Consider the following 18,678-nt stretch of genomic DNA (forward strand, 5'->3'; position numbering starts at 1 on the left):
CCTCCTGTAGTAACACTGGATCAATAAGAGATGATCCTTACTGGACTTCTAGGATGAACAGTTTAGAACTGATAGAGCTATCCAGTATAAATAAAGTTAGTTTAGTTTAGGTTTCCTCCTGTAGTAACACTGGATCAATAAGAGATGATCCTTACTGGACCTCTAGGAAGAACAGTTTAGAACTGATAGAGTTATCCCGTATAAATAAAGTTAGTTTAGTTTAGGTTTCCTTCTGTAGTAACACTGGATCAATAAGAGATCATCCTTACTGAACCTCTAGGAAGAACAGTTTAGAACTGATAGAGTTATCCAGTATAAATAAAGTTAGTTTAGTTTAGGTTTCCTTCTGTAGTAACACTGGATCAATAAGAGATGATCCTTACTGGACCTCTAGGAAGAACAATTTAGAACTGATAGAGTTATCCAGTATAAATAAAGTTAGTTTAGTTTAGGTTTCCTTCTGTAGTAACACTGGATCAATAAGAGATGAACCTTACTGAACCTCTAGGAAGAACAGTTTAGAACTGATAGGGCTATCCAGTATAAATAAAGTTAATTTAGTTTAGGTTTCCTCCTGTAGTAACACTGGATCAATAAGAGATGATCCATACTGGACCTCTAGAAAGAGCAGTTTAGAACTGATAGAGCTATCCAGTATAAATAAAGTTAGTTTAGTTTAGGTTTCCTCTTGTAGTAAGACTGGATCAATAAGAGATGATCCTTACTGAACCTCTAGGAAGAACAGTTTAGAACTGATAGAGTTATCCAGTATAAATAAAGTTAGTTTAGTTTAGGTTTCCTTCTGTAGTAACACTGGATCAATAAGAGATGATCCTTACTGGACCTCTAGGAAGAACAATTTAGAACTGATAGAGTTATCCAGTATAAATAAAGTTAGTTTAGTTTAGGTTTCCTTCTGTAGTAACACTGGATCAATAAGAGATGAACCTTACTGAACCTCTAGGAAGAACAGTTTAGAACTGATAGGGCTATCCAGTATAAATAAAGTTAGTTTAGTTTAGGTTTCCTCCTGTAGTAACACTGGATCAATAAGAGATGATCCTTACTGGACCTCTAGAAAGAGCAGTTTAGAACTGATAGAGCTATCCAGTATAAATAAAGTTAGTTTAGTTTAGGTTTCCTCTTGTAGTAAGACTGGATCAATAAGAGATGATCCTTACTGGACCTCTAGGAAGAACAGTTTAGAACTGATAGAGCTATCCAGCATAAATAAAGTTAGTTTAGTTTAGGTTTCCTCTTGTAGTAACACTGGATCAATAAGAGATGATCCTTATTGGACCTCTAGGAAGAACAGTTTAGAACTAATGATTACAAACCTTCCCAGACGTGGCGCCATAGAGACAGACATTCCCAGCAATGATATTGTCTTCAGCTTTGAAATTCTGGGGCAAATTCTTGCTCGGATATAATATTATCTTCCCGCCAGAAAGACCCTGTAAATACAAGAAGTAACATTGCCTTAACGTCAAGAAACTTTAAATGAAAGGCCTTTTCATTGAAACCTTGGATTTAAGGAAAAATTTAGGAAGAATCCAAAAGCCACTTCCTGGATTAAAGAGTTAGGTTTATGAAGTTTTACTCAGGGCAAATTAATATATTTACCTTTCCTACATAGTCATTTGCATCTCCTTCCAACTCTAAAGTAATACCACGACAAACGAACGCCCCGAAACTTTGACCTTGAAAATATCAAAAAGGAAATTTTTAACATATATTGAGTGCGTTTTATGGGGTTACAACAAATAGATTAAGTGTTCTTGGTAATATTGCTCAAATGAAACACAGAAAAATCAACAAACCTGCAGACCCTTTAAGTTTCACGAAAACCGTGTCTTCAGGTAGGCCAGTGTCGAGGAGTTTTCTAGGAAAATAATCAGATAAAATAAATCTTTTTAGTATAAATCTTGTAGCATTTTGCAACCACAACAAAACAGATTTTTCTGATGCTATTTTGGTTCAAACTTAGGCCCGTTTCAGACGTCGAACTTTTCATGTACAAAATCAAATGCAAATGAACTTGAAATAAAGACTTTAGTTCGTTTAACATGAGGTTCGGTAGATGAAAAGTTCGTCGTCTGAAAGAGACCTGAACGTTTCAATTGGCCTCATTTTTTCAAAGTAAGATCAACATGGATATATTTTTCGTTATTTTTCCAAGGGTGAATGTTTTTCATGTTGTGGGGTTAAATCTGGGTTGTTACCTGGATATGTGATAGCTTGTTGTTGTTCCAAAACTTCGATCTTGATTTCCAATATTGAATTCAATGAGAACGTTTTTTCGCTTCCCTTCAAGAACATCGTGAACGGCTGCGATGAGTTCATCCTCCTAAAGAAACGAGGAGACCGTCTGGTGTAGTATGGTTTAAATTTTGGTAGGTTATGGTACATTATGGCCTGGTATAAGCAAAGTACTGCATCTCATGGTAAATGGTTTATGATGGTATGGTATAGTATGTTATGGTATGGTATGGTACGGTGGCATGGTATCGTATGGTATCGTATGATATCGTATGGTATGGTATGGTATGGTATGGTATGGTATATGATATGGTATGGTATGGTATCGTATGGTATCGTATGATATCGTATGGTATGGTATGGTATGGTATATGATATGGTATGGTATGGTATCGTATGGTATGATATTAGTAAATCTCACCATTCTATCTTCCAATCCAAACTCCTGTCCCTCAGTTCCACCAAAATGTTCACCTTCGCTCAAGGAATGAGCTGGAAGCAGAATCTTTCCGAAGTCAAGAAGCTACAAAAAATATAAATTTCGCTTTGATCTTCTGGGGCCGGTTGTATCAAGCCCGTTTAGCTTAAACGGTGGTTAAGTTCAAAATAGAAAGCAAGTCTGCCGTTTTATTCAACAAGCACTAAATGTTTTTAACCTTAATACAAAGATACTGTTTACAACTACATATTCAGTGCATAATATTCAAGTTGACTCATTCAAGAGAGTTGTAAGAGTGTTATTTAATTTTGACTTATCCACCGTTTAAGCTAAACGGGCGTGATACAACCGGCCCCTGAACTTTCAAATATAAGGTAAAACATCAAATGTCGATACAATTCGTTACAAGTTCTACTAGTACCAGCACTATGAACATACATTCAGACGACGAAAGATAGTTGAGAAGCTTGCATGAATTGCAATTTCACAATTTCATCCAATATCTAATTTCGCGAACCTTAGTTTTCTCGTTCAAAGGATCTTCAGAATTCTTGATGCATTGTGTCTGCCCGATCATTTCCTTCATTGTTTTAAAACCCAGCTTAGCCATGTATTCGCGTACCTAGATGAACACAGATATCCTTTCAGAGCCTGGCCATTTGAGGTGAAGAAAGAGAGCGACTTTCCATCATTGTTACTTCTAGAAATTACCTCAGAAGATTGCCTTAGGATTAGGGATTTGGAATAGTGTTTGGATTTAAGTTTGGAATATGGTTAGGACTAGGATTAGGGTCAGGATCGAGGATTAGGATTGAGGATTTGGAATAGTGCTAGGATCACAGAATTTGGAATATGGTTAAGACTAGGATTATGATTGAGATTAGGATTAAGGGTTAGGATTAGAGTTAGGATTTAGATTAGGATTTAGGTTAGGATTAAGGGTTATAATCAAATGAAACATCAACTGTACGTCACTAACCTCTTCAGCAATCATGAAGAAATAATTGATGACGTATTCTGGTTTGCCATCAAATTTCTTTCGCAAAACAGGATCCTGTGTTGCTATGCCAACGGGGCACGTATTGAGATGACATTTTCTCATCATCGTACAGCCAAGGCTGATCAATGGGGCGGTGGAAAAGCCAAATTCGTCCGCCCCAAGCAAGGCAGCAATGATCACATCACGGCCTGAAATCAGGTGAAGATATAGTTAGCTTCGTTGAGAGATCGATATTGCTAATGTTGGTTAATAAATATAATTATATATGAGCTATAAACTTGACTAAATTTTGATACAGGCAAGAAAATTAAAATTAAAAAAGAACATCTTTGGTCAAAATTTGATTGAAAAATATTGTAAAATATGCACGAGAAATATACCTTTATGAATATGGTGAATTTGTATACTTGTATTACATATGCAGAAAAAATCTTTTTGAGCCAAAAGTAGTTTTATTTTTAGCGAGATACAAGAAGATAAGGGCTTTGTGAACTTTGCAGAGCTATACTACCCATGTATTTTGCCAAATTTCCGGCCAAACTTTACCATTTAACTCATTTTAAGGCACTCTAGCTGTGGTGTTGGATTTTGAATTTTCTGCATGGATGAAAGTGTAATCTATAGTTAGAAACCTACTATTTGCCAACAATTACCTGTTCTCAATTGTCCGTCTGTTTGCAAGACAACTCGTCGCCGCAAATTATTCAAAACCAAAGTCTGATGTGTTTCACTCAGACCCAGTTCCCACGGCAATCCGGCGTGTTTGATGCCGGTCCACGAACTAGCACCAGTCCCCCGTCGTGGCCGGAAATCACGATGTGTTCGGCGTGACCCTGGGGAGAGAGGAGATATGTCCTGAGTCATACACACATGTAAAAAAGATGTGAAATGTTTGTGAAATGTGAAATAACCAATCAGCAAATTTGTTTGCATTTTCAGTAAGCCAATCAGAATGCATAAATCTTGACTACTTCCGGTAAAAAGAAACATCATTCGCCATTTTACATGAAGTATTAAGACTTAGGCATTCTGATTCACTCTGCCTGAAAAATGTAAACAAATATGCTGATTAGTTCAAAACGAAATTCCTCTTTGTTTCCATAGATAAAAAACACAAAAACATATTACCTTAGCCACACCAGCGGCAATTACACCAACACCGACCTCTGACACCAGCTTAACGCTAATTCTTGACTTGGGATTGGAGCATTTCAGATTGAAAATCAACTAAAAAAACAGCGAATATATTTCTTCATCATCCATCACAAGAATTGACATAACCTCTAGAACATTCTAGAGGTTCAAAGGGTCTTAAAATCGAGTGGAATTATACACACTTCAAATTCAAGCCAGGAACAGTTGATGGAAAAATGAGTCAACTATCGGTCCTCCGGCAGGAATCGAACCTACGCTTATGCGATGCCGTGCAATGCTCTTGCTCTTGTCTTTTAAGACCCTTTGAACCTCTAGAATTTACCTGCATCGAGTGAAGTGCCAAAAGTCATAATCGATTTAAGCTCTAGAAAGTTGTTTCATTATTGGGTAGACTTGAAAAAAACAAAGTGGTTGACATGAGGGACAATTATGGAGACCTCTCCAGAACTTTGCCCCCTGCCTAAATTTACTAATCTTCAAGGAAGTCTGTTCCTCGTAAAAAGTAGGTTATTGGAACGTTTAGTCCTCACAAAAAAACCATTCCCTCTCTGTCTGAAGCTTGATGAATATTTAAATTTGTTTCCAACCCCTAAGGCCGGTCGTATAAAACACTTTAACATAGTTAAATCCTAGTTAATTCAGAAATACACGACTATAAGTGGCCAATTCTGTCCTCAACTGCAGTTAAAAGTTAACTAGTCATTTATACAACTGGCCCCAGTAGCGTTACCCAGCCTGACGATTTTGTCCCGCTATGTAAATTTCGAGTTATTATAATGATTCATTTCTTTAGAAATTTATTGTTTTCACAGTCAATGAACACTAGTATATTAGCATAGCGGGACAAATCGTCAGGCTGGCTACGCTACTGAATGGCCCCACAATAATAAAAAGTTATTAGAACAACTCAGTTATATATTAGTCTTTCCTACCAGACATGACTATCCCAAACTATACTGACCTCAGCAAGATCTTCAATGGAGTAAATATCATGATGTGGTGGAGGGCTGATCAATGCCACACCCAAGGTTGACAATCGCGTTTTTGCAATCTCTGGTGTGACCTTGTGACCCGGAAGTTCGCCACCTTCACCGGGCTTTGCTCCCTAAAGATATTTTTAAATAGATTTGCTCTCAAGACCCGATCACACAATCCGACTTTGTCCGATTAAATTCACTTCTGACGTATGGAATGTAGTTGGTTATTGATAAAGCAGTGCTGCATTCGTTTTAGTTGATTTGCCGCTTGTATACTTTGCAAGTCAACAGACTATAAAACATCCCTCAGAAGTGAACTGACCTTTAAAGTGCCGGTTGTTCAAAAGGCGTTTAGCTTAAACGGTGGATAAGCCTAAGTTTAAATATACTCTCATACATCTTGTGAATGACTGAACCTGTATCTTATGCATTTAACATGTACTTTCATTGACAATTAAAATATTTACATCGAAATATTTCAGCTCAGTAGTTTAACAAATAGATAATTTTGTTTTCCATTATGAACTTATCCACCGTTTAAGCTAAACGCCTTTCGAACAACCGGCCCCAGGGGCCGGTTGTATCAAGCCCGTTTAGCTTAAACGGTGGTTAAGTTTAAAACAGAAAGCAAGTCCATCGTTTTACTCAACAAGCAAACTAAATGTTTTTAACCTTTATGCAAAGATACTCGTTACATATTCAGTGCATAATATTCAAGTTGACTCACTCAAGAGAGATGTAAGAGTGTTATTATCCACTGTTTAAGCTAAACGGGCTTGATACAACCGGCCCTAGGAGCCTAACACAAAAGTGATTGGCTTTGTTTTGAACCAGAATAGTTACAGGGTTCATAAAAAAGTCTACCTGCGCCATTTTTATCTGAAGATCGTCAGCATGAGCGAGATAAGCGCTGTTCACTCCGAATCTACCAGATGCAACCTGTTTGATCGCAGATCTTGTGTTGTTTTGTTCATCAGTAATCATCAAGCGCGTTGGCTTTTCTCCACCTTCACCAGTATTGCTCTTACCTCCCATCCTGAAAAACAGCCATAGTTTGAATATTAAACGGATATATTAAAGATATAAGTAGCCGTCTTATTCGGCTGTTATAGACGAGCGACGAGCTTTATTTTGAAAGGATAATATTTAAGAACTTTTACTAAAGTTTAAATGACGTTACCTGTTCATTGCGATAGCCAGTGTTTCGTGTGTCTCGATTGAAATTGAACCAAAACTCATAGCACCTTTAGGATAAATTAAACGAGATGGGTTGATTTATTGTCTCGAAGGATACACAATATGATTTAGGGTTGATAGAGCTATCAAGTGTGAATAAAGTTAGTTTAGTTTAGGTTTCCTCCTGTAGTAACACTGGTTCAATAAGAGATGATCCTTACTGGAAAAACAGTTTAGAACTGATAGAGTTATCCAGTATAAATAAAGTGGGTTGATTTATTGTCTCGAAGGATACAAAATATGATTTAGGGTTGATAGAGCTATCATGTGTGAATAAAGTTAGTTTAGTTTAGGTTTCCTTCTGTAGTAACACTGGATCAATAAGAGATGATCCTTACTGGACCTCTAGGAAGAACAGTTTAGAACTGATAGAGCTATCAAGTATAAATAAAGTTAGTTTAGTTTAGGTTTCCTCCTGTAGTAACACTGCATCAATAAGAGATGATCCTTACTGGACCTCTAGGAAGAACAGTTTAGAACTGATAGAGCTATCCAGTATAAATAAAGTTAGTTTAGTTTAGGTTTCCCCGTTTAGTAACACTGGATCAATAAGAAATTATCCTTACTGGACCTCTAGGAAGAACAGTTTAGAACTGATAGAGCTATCCAGTATAAATAAAGTTAGTTTAGTTTAGGTTTCCTCCTGTAGTAACACTAGATCAATAAGAGATGATCCTTACTGGACCTCTAGGAAGAACAGTTTAGAACTGATAGAGCTATCCAGTATAAATAAAGTTGGCTTAGTTTAGGTTTCCTCCTGTAGTAACACTGGATCAATAAGAGATGATCCTTACTGGACCTCTAGGAAGAACAGTCTAGAACTGATAGAACTATCTAGTATAAATAAAGTTAGTTTAGGTTTTCCTTCTGTAGTAACACTGGATCAATAAGAGATGATCCTTACTGGACCTCTAGGAAGAACAGTTTAGAACTGATAGAGCTATCCAGTATAAAAAAGTTAGTTTAGTTTAGGTTTCCTCCTGTAGTAACACTGGATCAATAAGAGATGATCCTTACTGGACCTCTAGGAAGAACAGTTTAGAACTGATAGAGCTATCCAGTATAAATAAAGTTAGTTTAGTTTAGGTTTCCCCCTGTAGTAACACTGGATCAAATAAGAAATGATCCTTACTGGAACTCTATAGGAAGAACGGTTTAAACTGATAGAGCTATACAGCACGATAAAATTAAAAGTTACCTGTACAAAATCTCTTCACAATAGACGAGGCTGATTCAACTTCAGCTAAATCCAGTGGTTTATCCGCAAACGTGAACTCCATTTGACCTCTCAAAGTGCAAGCTTTCACCTAAGTTTAGGAAGAGAATGATTGCCAATTATACAAATGTCTGATGTTTTTGTAGACCTCGGAGGACATCCCCAAGTTCCTTTGTGTTCAATTCAAGCATTCCGTCTTTAAACGCTTTCTATTCATAGTGGCTAAAAACTATACGAGTGTTGCTCTAAAAAAGATCGTATATTCAGATAAGGCTACTTACCATTCGCCATGTTGATTCAACAAACTTTTTGAATGTTTTCGTATTGTTTCCTCTGGATGCCTCCTGAAAGAATGCAAACGAATTAACCCGAGTCTACCGTTTTCCGGCGTATTCGAACATGGTCGAGTTATTGAAATTTGTTAATGAAGGCAAGAGATTTGGAATCTTGTAGATATAAATCGACGATACGAACTGCCTCTGTGAACTAAATGTTTTTAACTCTTTCTGAATGAATCAAAAATCGGAATAAAACTACAAAATCTCTGTCAGTCAATGCAAAATCTTCACCTGAAGTAATCCAATGCTTCGGGGGTCGTTGATGTGTTTCTCCCCCCCATCTCTCCAGTGATATTCACCCTGAGAAAATGAATTGAATTGTTTATAAATCAATTATTCTAGCCCTAGAAATGAAATACAATTAATTTTACAATCATGTATATTTAAGAATCGAAAACATGTAAAAATAATCACTGTATTTACAGCAATGTTTAATAAAGTTCTAAAATGTTTATAATAATCACAATTAAAACTTCAGGGCCGGTTGTTCGAAAGGCGTTTAGCTTAAACGGTGGATAAGCCAAAGTTTAAAAATACTCTCATAGGTCTTGTGAATGACTGAACCTGCGTCTTATATGCATTTAATATGTATTTCCGTTGATAATTAAACTATTTACATCGAAATATTTCAGCTCAGTTGTACAACATATAGATAATTTGGTTTTCCATTTTGAACTTATCCACCGTTTAAGCTAAACGCCTTTCGAACAACCGGCTCCTAGCTAGATATTATTTAAGTAATTTAGCTTGTAGGTACACCGCCTAAGTATTTAAGTAAGTATTTATTACTGCAAAGCTTTCGATCCGAAAGGCGTTTAGCTTAAACGGTGGATAAGTTCAAAATAGAAAACAAAATTATCGATTTATTGAACAACTGAGCTGAAATATTTCGATGTAAATATTTTCATTTTCAATTGAGGTACAAATTAAACGCATAAGATGCAAGTTCAGTCATTCACAAGATGTATGAGAGGAATTTTAAACTTTGGCTTATCCACCGTTTAAGCTAAACGTCTTTCGAACAACCGGACCCATGCAGCTTTTGAAAGCTTTGCAGTATTAAATACTGACGTGGTGTACCTACAAGTTACTTATCGATTGTCACCATGCAAACATACAGGAATATTATAGATATTATTTATTTAAAAGTGAACTTGTTTGGCGTATAGTTTAAGACGAAATGGCACATCAAAATCTTTTTTGAGCAGAAATTTAGCAAAACAGTAAGAAACCTTACTCCGAAGGCTAAATATCGTGAACCAAAGATATATTTCAAAGTCTCAAGAAGATATTTCGACTAATTTCAACGAGACATCGCAAAAAAACGTCTCTGAAATACTTGATTCAAGAAGATATTTCGACTAATTTTAACAAGACTTCGCCAAAAAACTTTTCTGAAATACTTGAGGACTGATTGAATGGTTATGAACAAGTTAAAAAATCACTTTACCCAATTGTTAACAAGTACATTATCTCCATCGCGATCGGAAAACGCGATTCTGTGACGATTCAGAGCCTAAAAGATACACAATAAATAAATGTTATATATAATGTTAAGATACTGCATTTAAAGAAAGTAATTTTTTGCTGCGATTTTCTTCTTTTGATAGATGTGAACGAGTAATTAGTCATTAATACCACAGAATACCTATCAGAAGTAGAACTCCTGACTCCTGTACTTTTTTCGTAAGTGTGATTCGTCGTGATTCGTCACTTAGCAAGTGCATTTTTTTGAGGTAGTCACCCCCCTGCCAATACTAAAAATGCGCTGATTTTAGACATTGGCAGGGGGGTGACAGCCTAAAAAAAATGCACTTGCTAAGTGACGAATCATGACGAATCACACTTACGAAAAAATAGTATAGAGTTATTCTTCTGATAGGTATTCTGTGTTAATACTCTGATGTATAAGAACTCTTGTTTGTACATCAGTAACTGATTCACTCGTTCACATCTCTCAAAAGAAGAAAATCGCACATAAGGTGTAAACATGTCTTTAGGAATCCAAAATATATACCTCTTGTGCTAAAACTTTGAACGTTACACCAGAAATTCTCGAGGCTGTCCCAGTGAAGCATTTCTCGATGACCTAGTTTTCAAAGACAAGCTACAATGAACTACAAGCGTTTTGAATAGCAAAGTTACCAGTTCACGAAATCTTCATTTACTGGGGCTGGTTGTATCAAGCCCGTTCAGCTTAAACGGTGGATAAGTCAAAATGCCTTGATACAACCTGCCCCTGCATAGGCTAAATCTGCCAGGCAAGTAATTCAAACATTCATGTATATGATGGTACTATTTTGAGTTACCAACTGGGTAAGCTGAAAAACAGCTTGACCATGGTGGGAGACGAACCCTCGACCCTTGGTTTGCTGGTCTAATGCTCTTAAAACCTAACTACCAGGTCAGGACCGTTTGAATAGGTGATATTTCAGAACTTAATCTAGTTCCTTTCATGCCTGTGTCTTCAAAAATGCTGATCTCACAGCCTGCCCGGCTGTCAACCCAGAGTATAGCACCGTCGCAGTTTAATACACCTAGGTCTTATGCAATATTTAACTATTCATTCATAATTTCAGCCGAATTAAACGTTATTTTCCGTGCTCTCAAGCAAAAGATAATCCTCGCACAAAGATCATCTCCTTGCGTATGGAATATAGTCGGTTATTCATAAAGTAATACTGCATTGGCTTCAGTGGATTTGCCGCGCGTATACATTACGAGACAACAGTCTATAAAACATCCTTCAGAAGTAAATTGAGTTCATCGACAAAACTGGATTGTGTGAATAGGACGTCAGACATGGTTAGAAAAATTTTGGTACGAAATTGTGCCACTGATCTGACAATACACTGGTGACTGCACAACGAACGAAAATATACTGGATTAATGTAAGACTGATGATATGAGTCGAGAGATTTGTGACACTGATCTGACAATACACTGGATGACTGCACAACTGAACGAAAATATACTGGATTAATGTAAGACTGATGATATGGGTCGAGAGATTCCTTACCTTCTCGTGTAGGCCAACTGCTTCAAATATTTGAGCAGCCTAAATTGAGAAAAATACGTTAATTTTTTGAAGATATCCCGCCTGGTAAAACGAGGCAAGCTACAAGATAGATTACAAAGTGGAAAGCTAGAAAATTTATGGTGTTATATTGACTTTATTTCAACGTAGTCACCTTGTAACTTTGCAAAGTTGAGATTCCCATTTTCGCCATGACTTTCGAAATTCCTATGAATGATGCTGCTTGAAGATTTTTGTACACTTCCTGGTCGGTCAATGGCGGATCCAGCAAACCTGGAATTGAGAAATGGTTAAGTTTTATTGGCTATTTACATGGTCTGAAATGGTTAAGTTTTATTGGCTATTCACATGGTCTGAAATGGTTAAGTTTTATTGGCTATTCACATGGTCTGAAATGGTTAAGTTTTATTGGCTATTCACATGGTCTGAAATGGTTAAGTTTTATTGGCTATTCACATGGTCTGAAATGGTTACGTTTTATTGGCTATTCACATGGTCTGTAATGGTTAAATTTTATTGGCTATTCACATGGTCTGAAATGGTTAAGTTTTATTGGCTATTCCATGGTCACCTAACATCTGAAATGGGTTCATTTGCACGAAAGCTAAAAAGGTCCATTGTTGTGAGAAAAGTGTCGTTATCATGAAACTTGAAGATGGTGCAAAAATTCTTGAAAAAATTCGATAAACAGTTTTTACCTTCTTGTCTAAGGATCTGTACAACTTCAAATACAAGATATGGACAGATGGCGTCAGCACCGTAACCAAGCAACAGACAGAAATGATGAATCTGCCTGAATTGAGAAACGGGGGATTGCGACATAAGCTGAGGCGTATGTGGAGATGAAAATGGCGAAAAGCGAGAAGAATATAGACGATTTTATAATGAAAAAAAATATTATTCCGGTACGTGTGCATGGCGAAAGACCTGTCGTATTAAAAATACATTAAAGGTTATTATTATTATATGGCAAGCGTCACTTCCTGTCAAATGGAGCTCAGTGATTGGCTGAGAAGAAAGTAAAGGTACTTTCCCCTAATGGACCGGCGTTGCCGGCGATCCATTACGAGATGAAAAACAGAGAAATTCTGAATGAAAAAGGCACAAATAAATGCTCAAGAGAAAATTTAATTGCTTTTGACATGAATAAGACGTCTCCAGACAGTTTAGGTTATCTAAATAATTCAATATTTTGTTTTTGTTTTTATCAAATGCGTACCAGGCTACTAATACGAATTCATGCATTTCTTGTTTGTTTCAAGTGCAAATACGCCTTATGCCATATAATAAACTTTTTTTAACCTCGCCTGCTCGGTCTTTACCGAGAAACATCGAACCTCGATCTTTTTGTACAAACCTCGCTCTTTGAGCTTGCTCTGTTCAAAAAGACCTCGGTCCCATATTTCACGGTAAAGACCTCGCGTTCTGTTAATACGAAGTTAGTATTGAAATGTGCGTCACATCGTAGATATATTGCATGTATTGAATGTACAGCGAATATGAAGCAGGATGCAGAAAGTATGGGGAAGAATACAGAGAATTTCGAGACGAATTTACTAGTCATTCAGGCCAGGTTTTCTACACTGTGAAGGGTGAAATCTTCTGTAAACACAGTTGGGATTTTCAAAAAGCAAATCCAAAGGTTTTAAAGGATTTGCTTAAAAATACTGGAGGGAACTGTACCACTAACAAACACAAAGTTATTTCATCCGATATTCAGACTACAATTTGTTTAAAACTTCGTATTTAACAATGCAATTGTGAACAAGAGTGTGAACCCGACCTGATAATATTGTAAATTGAGAGCTGGAGTGTGGTAATATGGATTTATATAAATGGATAAATATGTATATAGTAAATTGGCAGGTTTTTTGAATGGAGTAACAATCGGTGTTTTGAACCAACCTTGCTTCGGCTGTTTCAACAATGATACTGATTCTTGGCCGTTGTTTGGTCTTCAGAAGATGGTGATGAACAGCACCAAGAGCAAGGAGTGAACTAAATAATTTAAAATGAGATCAACACTATCAAATCCACCATTTAATTTTCTTCTTTCGTGTATATTGATCAGCGCGCCTCATAATGAAGCTAGTCAAGACATAACAAAGTGTTCTCACCTGACAGGCACATAATCTTTGCTTGCAAGACGATCAGAGAGAATGACAAACGCGCAGTTGTTCTGAATTGCTTGGGTTGCCTGGATAACATAAAAAACACACGCTTGAATATGCTGCATTTGTTCAAATAGACGCCTTTGATATTCATATTATAACTCTTGCAGTCTCAACGACACTGGTTATAATTCAAATAAATGATCCAATAACTTAGCATCAAATGTGGTATAACAACTGCCTAAATAGACAAAACACTTCTCGACGTTTCGACCTGAGGGCCTTCGTCAGGAGAGTTAGTATGGTTCATACTAACTCTCCTGACTGTTTAGGCAGTTGTTATACCACATTTGATGCTAAGTTGTTTGAAGACGCTGCCACGCTGCTCCCTGCATGGTTATATTGTAAATGATCCAATACTTGAATATTTCGACATTATTATTCAAATAAATGACTTAATATTTGAATATTTGTATATTAATATTATAAGTCTCAATGACACTTGTTATGATTCAAATAAATGATTCAACAGGTTTAAAGGGTCTTAATTTCGAGTAGAATTATACACAATAGGTCCTCCGGCAGGAATCGAACCTACGGCTACAATTTTGCGATGTTGGTGCAATGCTCTTGCCACTGAGCTACAGAGGTAGCTGACAAGAGCAAGCGTGGTTAATGTGCATACAGGGCCGTAACTAGAAGGATAATTGGGGGGGTGTTTATTCATATATTCAGTTCTGCCCGACGGATTTCCATTACGAGCAATTGCACTTACAAAAGAAATCCGTCGGGCAGAACTCAATATATGAATTAACACCCCCCCCCCCCAATTATCGTTCTAGTTACTGTCAGTGTATAGGATGGTAATGCTGGAAATAGGCGAGGGTAAATCAATTATGATCTTTGCAACATCACTCGATGTAGGTAAATTCTAGAGGTATATATTTCGATATTCATATTATATTTCATATTATAATTCGTCCCGACAATATGTTATGACTCAAATGAATGATTCAAGTCCAGGGCTTCGACAATTGAAGAAAATTTCCTTCCAACCACCTGAGAGGGAGGGATCGGTGTTAAAAGAAATTTTATGCTATTCTTTTCAAAAGTTTTTTGTTTCTCTCTTTTGTCATTGCTATCCCCCTATGAGGACAATCATATGCAAATAAGTTGTGGAAGCCCTGGATTCAACATTTGAATGTTTTGATATTCATATTTGGCGATCCAATACCTGTTCGCAAAAATTGTCCAAAGCTGGAACGAGGCCATTTTCTCCTTGTCTGACATCATAGACTGTCTCAATGACGTGAACCTATAGAAAATTAGATCACAAAATAAAACAACTTAAACATCAGCAAGAATTCTTTAGAGAATGCATGAGTAACGGTAACATTTAATGGTTGTGGCTTTTCGCGTGAAAACAGACAAATTTCTAGATGTGCCAAAAAGTTGCTACAATACAGCGAATATGGAGAAGAATATAGAGAATATCAAAAATTTGATAACGATTAACACAATTTTATTAACCCACTTGACTTGGATCATTTTTTTACATTTTATCACGTAATAGGACTGATTACGAAAAACCATAAATTATGGAGACACAATCGGACACTAAGACGTTAAAAAAGGATTTATTGACAAAACAAACTATTTGTATACAAATTAGGTTTAACATATGAGTTATGTCTGTGTTTACAGGGTTTTATTTTTTACAACACACGGTGGATGAGTAAAATTGAATGTATTAATCAATTTTGAAATAATCTTAATGGTTTTTTCGCAATTCAACGTGGATTCGAACGGGAAAGTTTCCTCGTTCCTAAATTGTTCACACAACAACAGCAGTGTGCATCTTTTCAGACATTTCTGGAAGTTCTTCCCAAGAATACCTTTCAAAGTTGAAACCTTCAACTGACTTCAGCTCTCCCTCACAGCCTCCCAGACTACAATGTTGTTTTCAATAACAACTGCAGTACATCCCTCTTACATCTCATTGATGGCAGCATGTGACTTTGTTCTGTCTTGACATTGTAAATGATAACTGTATCTAATGCTTGTCCATGTTTGTTCAGCCACCAATAACAACAATGTTGTCTCCCCATCTCACAGTTGCCATATCACTCACTTCATACGGCAGTGGTGACAACTGTTTCAGCTCATTCTTCTTTATATCGTACAGTACGACACTGCTGAGGTTGTCTTGGTATTGGCGATTTGAAATTCCACCAACTATCACCAAATTATCATCAAATATTTCCATGCTGTGATGTTGTCTTGGTTCTGGCATTCTTGATAAGGTCTTCACAGTATAGGGAGGAACAAGCTGGACTGCTCTGATCAAGTTAGATGAACCATTTTCATTAACACCTCCAGAGACTATCAACTGATCATTATACAGCACACTGCTGTGGCATCTCAACTTATCAGGTAGTTTAACAGGACAGTCACTCCAGTGTGTTGAGAGATCAGGGTTTGGGTCAATATTCATTCTAATCATATCATCAACAATGTCAGACCCACCACACCAACCCCCAGCTATAGTCATATGATTGTTATTAATAAATGAAGTCGCTCCATAACGGACCTTTGTCATTGATTGTAATGGCGACCATGTTCTTTGACGCCAGTTAAACATCTCTACAGAGTTAGTTCCTACACCTCCAGCAACAATTATATTTTCATTATCACCACTTGGTCTATTTCTTACTTTTCTTGTGTTTTCTTCTTTCTTGCCCTCCATCGTGATAAGAACGTCCTTCATTTCATCAAAAGCTCTGACCAAAGCTGTTTTCAATCCTTTGACTTCGTTGTTAACCGCTTCGAGTTTTTTCTCCATATTTGCGGTATTTTTGTCCATTTTTCTGTCAAAATTTGTTATTTTAGTTTCAATCGTTACATTATTCTTCTCGATATTCGCCATTCTTTCCTCCATATCTGCCAAAGTTTTTGTTATTTCTCCGCACGAGTGACACTTCAACTTTCGGAATTCACAGACTTCACTTTCATGGTGAATAAGATCACGCTTGTTGACAATTAAACCACAGCCTTGGTTTGTACAAACGGCTGGTGTATATCCACATGTATCTTCATGGCGGTCAAGATGCTGTAATTCTAAAACTTCTTGACAACCTCTGTCGATGTAAACGCAACGAATTTTTGATTCATTCAAGAAATCCTTTATTATTCTCTGTGGTTCGGCCAAAGTCTCTACGGTCAGTTCATCAGCACACGTTGGACATGTTTGGGAATTTTCCAGATGTTTCGTAATACAACAACGGCAAAAAGAATGCTGGTTTCTCGAACACATAACCGGCTCTTTCAAGACATTGAAGCAAATCTGACAAAGGAAATTTTGATTGATTTTGTCCACAAACCTTTCTTCGTCGTAGCCTTGTATACCTGAAGCCATATTTCACGTCGTTCTTGTGTCGTAATAATAAAGCAAGTTCTGTATTGTTTGTCGCTCTGTAGTATAAACCTCGCTGTATAGACTGAATATAGATACAGTGTTCGTTCTTGGAGAAGTCTTTGTTTGTATTTTCTCAAATCGCTACAAAATTATCTGTTCGGAACAGCAGACAAATTATATCGCTTCCGTGTATAAAAGTGGTTATAGACAGGAATTCGTTGCTATGAAAATATGATATTATTTTCACGTCTTGTGACAAAAGGTCATTGACCTATTGTTGAAATACTGACTTGCAATTGGTTGTGTCTATGTTGCTAGGAATTTCTTATTTCCTTATATGGAAATGAGTTCGAAGAAAATAATACTTTATAGCAACAAAAATCAATCATATTGATTGATTTGAACAGAAGATTTGAAGCTTGCACACGGAAAAAACGAATCGTCTGAATTAATATGATAAACCTTGTGTATACTTTATTAAGCCTCAAAATGGCCATTTCACAGCTGTCAGATGTGTATGATGAGCTGTCAAAAGATTGCAGAATGCTTATTCAGAAGAAAAATTGAACTTTTTAAAGTGTTTCAATAGTTTTCTCTTTGATAGCGATACAGAAATGCACAATTGTGAACCAGTAGTGATCAGAGTTCCAGGTCAGTTAACAGAAGTGAATCATTGAGAAAATCATTTCAAGAACTGACCGAATTGAACCGCAATTTACTAAATACAAAGAGCTACAATTTTGTATCGAGGAAAAAAGGTTACGTTTACAAATTATAAAAATATTACGAAAACCTCTCATCCCAAGATCAGAGATACCACTTTACATCAGCCTCGTACCCAGGCGTTTTAATAGTAAAATATATAACGTTGCACTCAGTTGTTGTATAGAGGTCAGTTGAATAAAGGCGAGCGCGCGGGGGTCCGATATAATAGCTGTCGTTTCTTCTACTAGATATGCGTTCCAGTAATTTTCAGGCCAGTGGCGCAACACTGAGGCGAAAGGAGCGTGTATTGCGTAATAATAAAGGTCTTCATGGTGGCCTTGTTTAGATGAACCCATGAAAATTTCAAGTCAAGAATAGTTCAAGTCTTGTGTTGTCATGACGACCTTCAGCGAGTATAATTTTGAATCGAAGGGAATTTCTAATAATTTTGAATCGAAGAGAATAAATCGAAGAGAATTTCTGGAAGCCATAGACATCAGACGTGTCAAAAATTTAAGAATCAAAACTTTTTTGCCTTTTAACATTAAGAAATTGAAGAAATCGCTTCGCGTTTGTGTTGGCCTTAATTAAGAGCATGCAGGTATCGTGGACAGTTTCATTTTTAATGAGTTCAATGTTTGACGCAAGACTTGTATACATTAAGGTGGTACACCACAAAAAGGTCATTTGCATATTCATAAAATTAAAAATATCGAAATATGAAAGGAGCGTATACTCAGGTTCGTTTTGTTATTCTGGGCCTGCGCTGCGAGCTTGGCGTGTTACTTCA

General features: G+C 36.7%; 1 pseudogene; it reads right to left on the reverse strand.

Annotated features, from left to right (window-relative positions):
• The window catches only part of LOC114541210, an 81,576-nt pseudogene that overhangs the window by 9,401 nt on the left and 53,497 nt on the right, over positions 1-18,678 (reverse strand).

The sequence above is a fragment of the Dendronephthya gigantea genome, unplaced genomic scaffold, assembly GCF_004324835.1.
Source record: "Dendronephthya gigantea isolate DGI-Jeju-01 unplaced genomic scaffold, DenGig_1.0 000274F, whole genome shotgun sequence".
Lineage (NCBI taxonomy): Eukaryota > Metazoa > Cnidaria > Anthozoa > Malacalcyonacea > Nephtheidae > Dendronephthya > Dendronephthya gigantea.